This window comes from Nyctereutes procyonoides, unplaced genomic scaffold (genome assembly GCF_905146905.1).
Source record: "Nyctereutes procyonoides isolate TBG_1078 unplaced genomic scaffold, NYPRO_anot_genome, whole genome shotgun sequence".
Classification (NCBI taxonomy): domain Eukaryota; kingdom Metazoa; phylum Chordata; class Mammalia; order Carnivora; family Canidae; genus Nyctereutes; species Nyctereutes procyonoides.
In genome coordinates, this window is record NW_026575120.1 from 28,338,003 (window position 1) to 28,351,032 (window position 13,030).

Genomic DNA, 13,030 nt, shown 5'->3' on the forward strand with positions numbered 1-13,030 from the left:
ACATTTTACCCATTTCCAGTTATAATTACAAATATATTTACAGATTTACCAAGTCCTTATTAAATCCCATCTGTTCTTTGTTTTTCTTTTTTGGTCTGTTTTTAGACTGCCTAATGATTCCACTTCCCCTCCCTGTTAACTCTGATAATCCTAGACACTTCTACTATTCTTTTAGTAATTACTCTAGGCATTACAAAATACAGATCTACACTTACTAATACTAATTTGTACTTTTTTATCATCTTCTACAACTATCCATGAGTCTTACAACACAAACTCCATATTCTCCCAAAACATCTATTGTGTAATATACAAAAAACACTATAAGACATTTTTGTTTCCTAAGTCAACATTTATTTAGATTTACTCATACTTACCATTTTAATTGCTCTTCATTCCACCATTCATTAACTACCATTTCTCTTTTGCCTAGGTATACTTTAGTGAGGGTTACTGGGAATATATCATCCCAGTTTATTTTATCTGAAATGTCTTTCATTAATCTTCATTTTAAAAAAATGTTCAGAGTACAGAACTTTACTTTTGTAATTATTTTCTTTCTGTATTTTAAAAATATTTTTTTATCCTGCTGGAGTTTTATGGCTTCCTAAATATGGGCTAGACATCTCTCTTCAATATTACCACATTCTAAGCCATTATGTTCTGTCTTTAAATGTTGCTTCCTTCCCATTCCCTCTCTTCTCCTTCTTGGCCCCAGTTACACCCTGTATTACTTCCACTTCCTATCTTTTTGTTTACCATGCTTCATTCTGGGTATTTTCTTACTTTCTTCTAGTTCATTAATTCTCTTTTCCAGCTACGTCAAATCTGTTACAGCCACTAATGAGTTAATTTCAGTTATGGTAATTCTCAGTCTGGACTTTCCATCTCATTCTTTTTTATAGTTTTCATTTCTCCACCCAAATTTTCCATTTTGTCTCTTCAATATAAAAAGAGGTAGCCCTAAGGGTCTTTTTATATTATTTATTGTATCTGCCAGGTTTTGTTCATGTTGTCTAATCTCCTAGAATACTTGATTACTTCTAATTATGTGTTGGACCATTTTGCAAAGTTCATTACTGAATAAATCTGAGACAGAGGATGATGTTTTTTCTCTTCAGGAAGGATTTATATTTAATTCTACCAGGTACATCTTGGGGCACCAGTATGATTTCAATTTACTTCATCTCTGGGCCCTGAAGAATTTGATGTTGAGGCTTCAGTCCCAGTCATGAACTATTTAGTACCAAATTCATCTTTACTTAAACAGTGCAGACTTTCAGAATTCCAAATCAAGGCAAGGAGGAGGAACCTTCAATCCCTGTAATCCCTATCTTCTCATTCTCAGCCCTGTGGCCTATCAGAAGTCCTGGTAAATGCCTCAAAGAGGGAAAAAAGCTATTATTTTCTCTCCCCACTCCAATCTGGCCTCGTAATTCTTTACTACTAAGCTCTAGATTTTTTATCAATGACTTCTGTATTTTGTCCAGGTATTCTTGTTATCCTCACTGGTATGGTTTGGTACAAATTGTCTAGTCTGCCATTACTGGGACCTTAGATCATTTTTTCCCTTTTTCTTTTTTTTTAGTTTTTATTTAAATTCCAGTTAGTTAACATATGGTGTATCAGTTTTAGTTGTATAATTTAGTGATTCAACACTTATATACAACACCCAGTGCTCATCACACCAAATGCAAACCTATCATCTATTTAACCCATCCCCTCACCCACCTCTCTGGTAACCAATCATCAGCTTCTGAGCCTAGACCATTTTAATCTATTTTGTTTATATTAATCAGAATCTTACTATTTAAATAAATCAGTGGCTGCTGACTCAAATGCCTATGGGAGGTCAGATTTAAAAATAAGCTTCTGCAGGAATTATGATGAATTGGGAAACCCATGCCTCATTCTACAGAACACTGAAGTGAATTCCACTCAATGCTGACATGAATATGGGGCTAACAAGTTCCATTTTCTCAAAAACCCAAAGACCCAAATTTTTTTTCTGAAGGTAAAATCTCCTCACTTTACAACACTGGCAACAAATTCCATTTATTTTCAAATAGTGTGCAGGCCAGTGGTTCTCAATTCAGGGTGATTTTGTTCTGCAGGGCATTTGGCAACATCTGGAGACATTTTCAGTTGTCACAACTGGGATGATGTCACTGGAATCCAGTGACTATAGGTCAAAAATGAACCTAAGCACCATACAATTAACCTGAAGCAACCCCCAGCCAACAAGTATCAACAGTGCCCAAGTTGAAAAATCCTGGAACAAGCCAACATACTGCTGGCCAAAAAAACTTTATTTGTTGACTGCCATTTGGCTGGGGTTCCAGCAGTCCTCTATTCCTCATATAGCTTATTATAAATGTGTGTCTATAATTAAAGATGTCAGTACCTATGCTCTTTATGCTCTAATAACTGGCAGTCCCGGCATGCCAGTTTGTCACATGTTTCACAGTAAAGCTTTAGCTGTTCCTTCTTACGAAAAGGACAAAATACTGGTTGCTGGCTGGTCACACCCACTGCCTCTGTAGAAATAATGGCAGGCAAAAAGAAGAAAATTAATGTAAGTGAATACTACATAATTATTAAATTGTTTTAAATTTGAATCCATTGAGATATAAAAGTGCTATAAACAGTTCCACCAACACCATCACTACTACTAGGCTTTATATATATTAAAATAGCATTGTACGGTGACAGATGGTAGCTACATCTGTGGTAAGCAGAGCATAATGTATAAACCTGTCAAATCACTTATGTAACATTGTGTGTCAACTATACTTTCAATTAAAAAAAGAAAAAACACTATTAAGTATTCTCAGCATTTTAGAAGGAAAACATAAATAAGTTTTTCTCTCCAGAAATTCAAACTAACCCAGGAGAAAAAGAAAAGTATGTAGTTAAAAATATGCTTTCTGTAATTAATAAATCTTTTTTTTTTTTTTTTTTGTAATTAAGAAGTCTTAAGAAAATAGCCTAGGTTAAGTGAGTGTGAACCAACTAGATGTTTTCTACTTCAAATACGGGAGAAGACGGTTTTAAGTGGAATTCAGAAATATCTAATAAAAATGTATAAAGAATGTGTTGAAAAACTTATTTTCCCACTTTTGTAAAAATCCTTCCAGAGGATACCCATTAACACAGAAATAATCATAAAGTTTTCACTACATACTATTGTCCTCCATGTAACTTTAATTTTCTTTCTTTCTTAAGAAAGAAAGCAGAGTTGGGGGGTAGAAGGAGGGAGAAACACAATCTCAAGCAGACTCCATGACCAGCATGGAGCCCAACAGGGGGCTGGATCTCACAACCTGAAGACCACAATCCAAGCCAAAATTGAGAGTCCACACTTAATTGACTAAGCCACCCACGTGCCCCAGCCATGTAACTTTTTGTTTTTTGCCATGTAACTTTTTAATGAGCAATGCTTATGTCATAATGTTAAATTAAAAAAAGAATACAAGTACATGTAATGATTAAATATAAATACCAGTTATCTTACTAATAATTATAGGTGAAATCCAAACATTTCAGAAATAATTCCACTTTCAGCAATAACCACCACTATTAGTAGCTTGGTATATGTTCTTCTGGCTGTTTTTCTATTTATATTTAACTATATACACTAGTAGGCACTTTGTTTTATAAAATTAAAAAATGACACAAACTACCTTATAAGATTTCTTAACTCTTAGCTACCTTTCTTATTTTGAGAGACAGCATGCGTTCACACACACATTTGAGCAGAGGAAGGTCTGAGGGAAAGAGAGAACCTCAAGCAGGCACCACCGCACTGAGTGTGAGGCCAATATGGGGCTCGACTCACGACCCTGAAATCATGACCTGAACCCGAAATCAAGAGTCAGATGCTTCACTGACTGAGCCACCCTAGTGCCCCTCTTAGATACCTTTCTGTGATAGTAAATATGTTGACTTATTTATTAACTGCATAGTATTTCATCAAATGAATATAAGCTCTGCACTGTTTCTCATTTTTTAATATTGTATGATAATGTTGAAATAAACATATAAAAGTATAAGTCATTGAATGTTTCCACAGATCAATTCCAAGTAGCACAACTGTTAGGTCAAAGGGTGATTTCTACAAACATACATGATCCTCAAAAAAAAACTTGTACCAATTTGTATTCTTAACAGTGTAGAGTGGTTATTGCCTACATTATTAACAGTGTTTTGTCAGTACTTTTAATCTTTGCCAATCTTACAGAAAAAAAAAGATTTCACTATCTTTAGACATATTTCTTTAATAACTGAAACTGTACAACTTTTCACACTAATCAACCATTTGTATTTCTTCTAAGAATTGTCTGTTCACAACCTCTGCTATTTTTTCCAAGTGTCTTTCTTACCAATTTGCAGACACATTTGATATATTGCTTGCTAAAGATTTTAGAAATATTTTCTCCAGTCTGACTTGATTTATGTCATTTTCCCAAAAAGATCCTTAAAACATTTTACAGAAAAACGAATCTGGTTTTATTTTATATGACTTTAGTTTTGGAGAACTGCTTCTAGAAAGGCTTTTTCCTAATTATAAAAAGGTTTATTTTTTTTTCTTAGAGTGAACTTACATGGTTTCTCCTTTTAATATAAATTTTGTATTTATCTAAAATATATTTTCATATAGAGTTTACCCTTGAACAACACAGGTTTTAAGTGCCTGGGTCCATACACATGGATTTTTCTTGATAAAAAACAGTATGGTTACTATAAATGTATTTTCTCTTCCTTTTAGTTTTCTCAACATTTTCTTTTCTCTAGCTTACTTTGTAAGAACACAATATACAATACACACACATACACTTCTTGCAAAATGGGTTCTAGGGTACCTGAATGGCTCAGTTCATTAAGCATCTGACTTCAAATCCGATCATGATCTCAGGGTCCTGGGATCTAGCCAGCATCAGTTCCTTGCTCAGTGAGAAGTCTGCTTGTCTCTCTGCCCCACCCCCTACTTGTGTGCACATGCCTGTGCACTTGCACTCACACTTGCTATCCCTCCCAAATAAATAAAGCTTTTTAAAAAACAGTGTATTAATTGACTTTTACCAGTAAAGTGGCACTGGTACTAGAAGCAGTTAACTGTAAAGTTCTGAAGAATCAAAGGTTTACAAAGTGGATTTTTGACTGTGCAGGGGTCAGCATCCCTAAGCCTCATGTTATTCAAAGGTCACCTGTACTATCAATATTTACAAAAACCTTATGTTCTATGCCAGCACGTAGAAAGAGTTCACGGACTCACATTTTCTGATCATAATAAAACTATACAGTTGAAACAGGAAACAAACAAAAACTCCAAGCAATGAGAACACTTTTGTTTTCCTTTTAATGAATTCTTGGATTCATAATAACCAGACTGTTAAGGAATTTGCTTTTTGCATTTAATATACATTATGGCCTCCTTTCCATATCATTATTTATAATGCACCAAAGTAATAAATAACACAAAAATTCATAAGTCTAGGATTCAGAACCATAAATGCAGAATACTCAGATTTTTTTTTTTTTAACTAAGTAGGTTCTACACCCAATGTGGGGCTTGAACTCACAACCTGGAAATCAAGAGTTGCATGCTCTACCACCCGAACCAGCCAAGCGCCCCCATAAATGCAGAATATTTAAAATATAGTAGAAATCAAAGTGGCAAATTATATCAAGCTTTAAACATTTATAATTCTACAAAAAATAAATATCAATTATTTATGTCAAGGAAGTTAGTATTAGAACTTTAAAATAAAACTAAGGTAAGCTGGGAGAAATTAAAGAAAAATAATGAGCTAAAGATATATATAAAATATAATTAGATAAATTTCAGAGCAAACGTTTCTGTGGATAAAAACAAAAAGACAACCTACATCAAGTCAGATCCAAAATAGGCAAAAATGCATAAAACTCATATGAGTTGGAAAGAAGGAAAATAACTGGAGAAAATTAGCAATATAGTAAAAGACTATTAAAAGCACAACACATCAAGACCAAATGCAATTAATTCTAGCAATGCAAAAATGGCTCACTATTATAACGTGAATATCCTAACAGCTCCCCTGTACCCTTCTCCTTAATGTGCATGTCATGTAGGCATCACAATAAATACAGTGACCATACATCTGTAGTTGGCTTAGGTCATTCTAGTTTGTGCCTACCATCCAACAATAACTATAGAGCTTCTGATTTAGGTAATTAGAATATCCTATCACCCATTTATAGACTTCCTTTACTTATTGAAGAATTTGGATCCTGACTCAGTCATCCTTCTAGTCCTCAATGTCATCATCACTCTGGATGATTTAGAAGTCCACATCGATTACCACAAAAAAACAAGGCTCTCAGACTTTCTCATCTCCGGAGACCTAAAACTCCATTAGAGCTCCTTACATCATGGTCTCACCTTAGACTTTTGACGGCCCATAAGTGCTCCATTTCTATAATCATAAATCCAAACATCTACTCTAATAACTTCAACGTTCTAACCTTCCAACTACTCTCCCTGGGGCTCAATGATTTCTAGGTTCTTAACAATTTCTTTCATTATCAACTGACACCATCAATTTCATTTCCTTTATACTGTGGAGGCCGAGAAAAATTAAGGCCATCCTACCTAAAGTTGAGCATTAGCACAAGTACAGCCATCTTAGGCCCCTGTGAATAAGAGCTGAACTTTACGGGAAAAACTGCAGAATGTCCTCAATGTCCTCGGCAGGGAATCCCATATCAGAAAGACAAAAGAGCTCAGAATTGCCCTTGGCAGAGAATCCCATATCAGAAAGACAACAGAGCCCACCCTGTGGTAGAAAGTCCCATATTAGAATGAGAACGGAGCTCAATGCCCTTGAAAGTAAACAGAACTTGAGAAATTCCTCCACCCCTTCTGAAAATCCCCTAGACCAGCCTATAAATAACCCAGCTGTAACCCACTTCGGGGTCCAAGTCCCTGCTCCCCTCCTTGCTAATAAACCCTCGTGCGCTTGCATTGGTGTCGGCTCCTTGGTGGTGCTCCTTGGTGGTTTCTCGGATTCGCAATCTTGGGCACAACAATGCAGTTTAAAAAAAAAAAATCCTTCATTTAGTAAATGCCATTATTTTTACCTCTCACTCTATTGAACTTCTCCAACATCTATCTAGATAAACCCCAATCCTAGATAAGTTCGATTCTTCTCTATACCTACAAGTACACTGCTGAGGCCTGATGGAGGAAGTTTTATTTTATTTATTTTATTTTATTTTATTTTTTTAAGATTTTTGTTTATTTACTCATGAGAGGTGGAGGTGGTGGGCAGAGGGAGAAGCAGGCTCCCCTGAGAGAAGGGAGCTCGATGTAGGATTCGATCTAGGACCCCAGAATCATGACCTGAGCTGAAGGCAGACGCTTAACTGACTGAGCCACCCAGGCACCCCTCGAGGGAGGAAGTTTTAAGGCCTGTATATGCAATGTAACATTGATGCTACCAAACTGTTTCCTAAGCTGGAGCTCTCCTTTAACTGGAATCATTTCAAGTATTCCCCACATTCCTTACCTTTTAATCCTATTTCCTCTGCTCTGTTTTTCAATAGATGGCTGAATTCACAAAAAGAGAGACAAGTCTTTCTAGCACTAATCTATTTAATTTATCCGAATCTATACTTGGCCTCTTCCCTTTTTGTCTTTTCCTCATCAGTGTCCTCAGAAATTATAATCCCACTTCCCTTGTCACCAGACTCCTAGCCTCATCTTTTATTGCTCCTCCCCCTGAATCTTACTCTCCAGCTATATTCAACTGTCTCTCTCTCTAGATATTTGTGCATGTACTTCAGTTTTCCCCACTCCTCTCCTTCCTGTGATAAAACTCTCTTTCTCCTTCAAGCGCCAGATTTCGCTTCCAACCTAAATCCCCAAATCTTGAGTTTGGGGCTTCTTTCATGTGCTTCTACAGAACTTATGAGGCCAATTTGTTTGTAACTTTCATCATACTAATAACTCCTGTGAGGCAAAATTATCTGTTTTATTCACTTTCCATCTCTAATGCACAGCAAAGTTCCTCGAATACAGAATAGATCTATGAATACTGGTTGACTTGAATTAAAGGCAATAAAGCAAAAATTAAAACCAAAAAATAATTTTTTAAACAAAACTATATTAATGAGCCATAAAAACAAATGAAGTGTGATAAACACTACAACATAGATAAAAGCTGAACAATTGTGATATAAGTCAGACAACAAAGGACAAATGCGGGGATCCCTGGGTGGCGCAGCGGTTTGGCGCCTGCCTTTGGCCCAGGGCGCGATCCTGGAGACCCGGGATCGAATCCCACGTCGGGCTCCCGGTGCATGGAGCCTGCTTCTCCCTCTGCCTGTGTCTCTGCCTCTCTCTCCCTCTCTCTCTGTGTGACTATCATAAATAAAAAATAAAAATTTAAAAAAAAAAAAAAAAAAGGACAAATGCTATTTGATTCCACTTGCAGAAATAAGCAAACTCGAACAGACAGATTAGAAGTCCACGGGGTAGAGGAAAGTGGGGAATAAGCATTAATATATAGTGGGTATTGTTTCTTCCTGAAATGATGAAAAAACTTTAGAAACAGGCAGTGGTGACAGCTTCATAACATTGTGAATGCCATTAATGCACTGTACACTGATAAAATGAATGTGTATATTAATGAATTATACACTTAAAGATGGTTTAAATGGCAAGTTTTAAGTTACATATATTTTACTATAATAAAACAAATTATTAGTAAACTTTACATTTTAAGTCATACAATAAAAACTGAGAAACTGTAAGTCACATAAAAGGCAGAGCTTCTTTAGTTATCTACATATCAAATATCATGAAACAGGTTTTCCATAATGGTATCAGGCTTATAAATTTTTATTAAGCCCACCTCTTGTCATACCTTAGAAACAAGAGAAGTAGTAAGAGAAGCTAAAAAAGTTTAAAAAGCAACTCTTTTTTTCTTCCATTTCCTATACATTTACACCAAATTATAGCATTTAAAGGAAAAGGGGGATTGGGAGTATGAATCAATATAAGGCAGAAAGATTTTATATCTACTCATATTCAACAACATTTGGAGGTCTTCACATTTCAATTACAATACAGACCTCCTTATATTAAAAAACAAGAATGCATTTAACACTTACAATGGTATCAAAACAAAGCCAGGAAAGGAAGATAGAAAAGAGGGGGAAGGTTAGAGACCAAAAGAGATTAAAGCCAGTTTATTACCTGGAGATACTTCCTCCTTCTGTCTTACAGTGTGGTCTTTTGTGAACTTCACTCTTTTGATGAGCTCTGATGCATGTCTTGCAGAGCCACTCAACACATTCTACACAAAACCCATTAGCTTCTGCATTGTCCTCACAGCTTGTGCATACCTAATAAGAGAAACATGTCACATCAATTTTTAAGAAAAACAAAAAGGTGGTCAAAAAACTATCCCATATATTGGGATGCCTGGGTGGCTCAATGGTTGAGTGTCTGCCTTTGGCTCAGCGCATGATCCCAGAGTCCCAGGATCGAGTCCTGCATGAGGCTCCCTGCATGGAACTTGTTTCTCCCTCTGCCTCTCTTTCTGTGTCTCTCAAGAATAAAGAAAATCTTAAAAAAACAAAACAAAACAAAACACCCTCCTAGTCATATAAAAATGATATACCACTCATACTGGACTCTATCAGCTATCCTGACAGTGTTTGTAAATTTAAACTGACATGTTTTAAAATATAAACATATGAAATGGAAACATGGCATTGTTCTTCATTCAATATATCAAATATTCCAGGCACTATGTTAAGGTACAATGATGAAAAAGCAAACATGGGTCCTGCTCTTATGATACCGAGTCTTGTGGATAGGAGTGTGGGTTGATATTCCAGTTGCCCATTTACTAGCTAAGTAGTCTTGGGCAGGTTACTTAGAATGCTCTTATCTTTATTTTTTTTAATTTTTTATTTATTTATGATAGGGAGAGAGAGAGAGAGAGAGAGAGAGAGAGAGAGAGAGAGAGAGAGAGGCAGAGACATAGGCAGAGGGAGAAGCAGGCTCCATGCACCGGGAGCCCAACATGGGATTCGATCCCGGGTCTCCAGGATCGCACCCTGGGCCAAAGGCAGGCACTAAACCGCTGCGCCATCCCAGGGATCCCTAGAATGCTTAACAGATTTTATTCAGTAATAGTGAAATTAAATGTGAGGCACACAAACACTTACTGGAAAAATCACATCAATAAATAATTACAAACTGAGGAGTACCACAAAGGAAAGGTATGAGAAGCTATAAAAGCACATGATAGGGGAAAGTGATCTCATTTTAGTGGGGTTGGAGTCCTGGAAAAAGCGAGAGATTACCCAGGCAAGGCTTTCTCTAAGGAGATCATATTAACACAAAGATATGAAAGTTGAGTCATCAATTACTGATGTAAAGACTTCTAGGCAGCGAGAACAGTACAAAAGCCTCTGGCAAGGAGAGGACAGCAGGTTCAAAGTACTGACAGAAAGTATGACTTAAGTGCAGAGATCAAGGCGAAGACTGGCAAGAGAAGCAGCTAGGGGCAAGGCAGGTAGAGGGGCCAGATGAAGCATGATCACATGGCAATTTTGGTCCTTGTCTGAGGAAGTCCCCTAAAAGCTTTTAAGTGACATGGCCAGACTTGCGATTTTAAAAATCACTGTCACTGCAATATACAGAACAGATTAGAAAAGGGGCAAGTGCTTTCTGCAGAGACAAGAGGCTTTTTCAGTGGTTTAGGTGAGAGTGGGTGGACATATGAATGAATGAGGAAGACTGACAGTAAAATGGCTTCAGAGGATGCACTCAAAGGGAGGTGAAGAAGGGATAGCTCCTTTGTTTCCAGCTTGTGTAACTGTGTAAAGGGTGGCACTATTCTCTCTGACGAAAGGTATTAGAAGTATATATAAGCAGTCTTCATATGCTAGGGCAAAAAAAATTTCCCTGTCAGTAGTGCTTTACATTAGCCAAATTCCAAATACCTGGATAACATTTTCCTTAATTCAAGTCTGCCTTTTCTCAGCTCTCATCATCTTTTAACTTTTCTAATATCATCGACTCCTACACTTCCCAGAAATCCTTTGGATCTCTTGATCCTCTTATCTCCCTGATTGCCCTCTGGATCCTATCCCCACACTTCCTCTGATTCTGTACATTTTTGTTAGATTTGGGGGCTGTCTCATCCATACTCCCTGCCTTAGCTTCAGCTATCCTGTCTTTATGGATGTCACCTAAAATTTAATCTCTACACTACAGAAAGAATGAGGAATCCCTAGAATATGAAGTAAAATAAAAAAGCAAAGTGGAAAGTATATCATGCTCTTCTAAGAAAGATGGAGATGGGTGAAATGACATTTGCTAATATTTTAAAAATAACAAAATTACTTAAAATTACATAAAATATTTTATTTTTTTAAATAAATTTTTATTTATTAATGATAGTCACAGAGAGAGAGAGAAAGAGAGAGAGAGAGAGAGAGGCAGAGACACAGGCAGAGGGAGAAGCAGGCTCCATGCACCGGGAGCCCGACGTGGGATTCGATCCCGGGTCTCCAGGATCGCGCCCTGGGCCAAAGGCAGGCGCCAAACCACTGCACCACCCAGGGATCCCACATAAAATATTTTAAATGGAAGAATAAAGGAGATTAAATGGCTGCCTATAGGATAGAGAAGAAATAAGGTATATGGGTAGATTAAACAGCAATAGAAGCTTGAGTTCTCTCAATACACTGTTTTATAGAATTTACTTTAGAACTATAGAAATGTTTTATATATAGTCCTACAAATTTAAATTTAAAAAATTAAATCGCTAAACCAAAAGCAAATGAAACAAATGAATCTGCCTATCAAGTGGTGGCTTAAATATTCAGAGAATTTTTATTTCAAGTAACTTTAGAATATTACACTGAATGTTAACTAACACATTTTTTTTAAAAAATTGAAAAAACATACGGATTTGATTGACTATTTCCTATGCATACGTGTAAGTAATTGCTGGCTTCCTTGCTTTCTATTTTGACAGAAACAGCTCTATAACTTCTACTTTCAGTACCAACTCTATTCTTCCATAGTCTTACTCCACAAACCGTATTCATGCTGAGCTGGTTCCATATTAGATTCTTTTCTTTTATTTATCTATTTTTTTTTAGATTTTATTTATTTATGCATGAAAGAGAGAGCGAGAGAGAGCGAGAGAGAGAGAGAGAGAGAGAGAGAGAGAGAGGCAGAGACACAGGCAGAGGAGAAGCGGGCTCCATGCAGGGAGCTAAACCGCTGAGCCACCAGGGCTGCCCCCATATTAGATTCTGACAATAGATGGTGCTGGAGGAGGACTGCAGTGTCAGAGGAAGAAGGTACTTCATCATCTTAGTTGTCTATTTGCTTGCATTTTCTGTGTATATCATGCCAATCCATGAACTTCACCCCGGTGATGGCAAGTGTATTCCCACAGTAGCGCTTAGCCCTGGTTTGCAGTGTTGTTAATCCTCACAGAACCAGCTTTGGAGATACTACTAGCACCACAGGCCTACTCCTGCTCTGCTACGCTCTGTGGTCCCAGGGCCAAAAGCTTAGACACCAACATGAGCTGAGCCAAGCAGCCTCTTCAGATGTTTGAACTGATGTTCTACAAGACCCTTCTTCTAACTTTGACTCTCTTTGTTCTCTGAGCTGCTTCTTTATAGTTGCTAGCTCTGATACTTTTAAGTATTTTTTATTCTTTCAGTAAACAAGTTTATATCTAGTAAACAATTCTTAATTTTAAGAATTAAGATAGTTCCTGATTGTACCAAAACTAATATATCCTATAACATATATTATATTTCGAGAACACAAATGATGTCAATGTAATTAAGAACCAAGATTTCCAATGTCAGGTTAAGTGAAATAAAATCAAAAAGACCTACAAATCTAAACTGGACTTATAAATATCAATATGGTGTAGTGGTATATTTGCTTTTTCTTTCCTAGATAGGCTCCTTGTCTATTTTCAGCAATTAGACACCCATTACCTCA

The 13,030-nt window shown here is 36.6% G+C and overlaps 1 protein-coding gene across 13 annotated transcripts in view; it reads right to left on the reverse strand.

Moving 5' to 3' along the window:
• PGBD2 (piggyBac transposable element derived 2) overlaps positions 1-13,030 on the reverse strand; it is a 111,637-nt gene that overhangs the window by 25,369 nt on the left and 73,238 nt on the right. For 10 of the 13 annotated variants that reach the window (XR_008665646.1, XR_008665645.1, XR_008665638.1 and 7 more), the window contains 2 exons: positions 9,239-9,387; positions 2,405-2,537 (listed from right to left, as the gene is read on the reverse strand). The gene's annotated coding sequence lies outside the window, so the exon portion shown is untranslated. Of the gene's footprint in view, positions 1-2,404; positions 2,538-8,124; positions 8,402-9,238; positions 9,388-13,030 lie in introns of those variants that run through there. The other 3 variants (XR_008665647.1, XR_008665639.1, XR_008665650.1) reach the window with 2 other exon arrangements.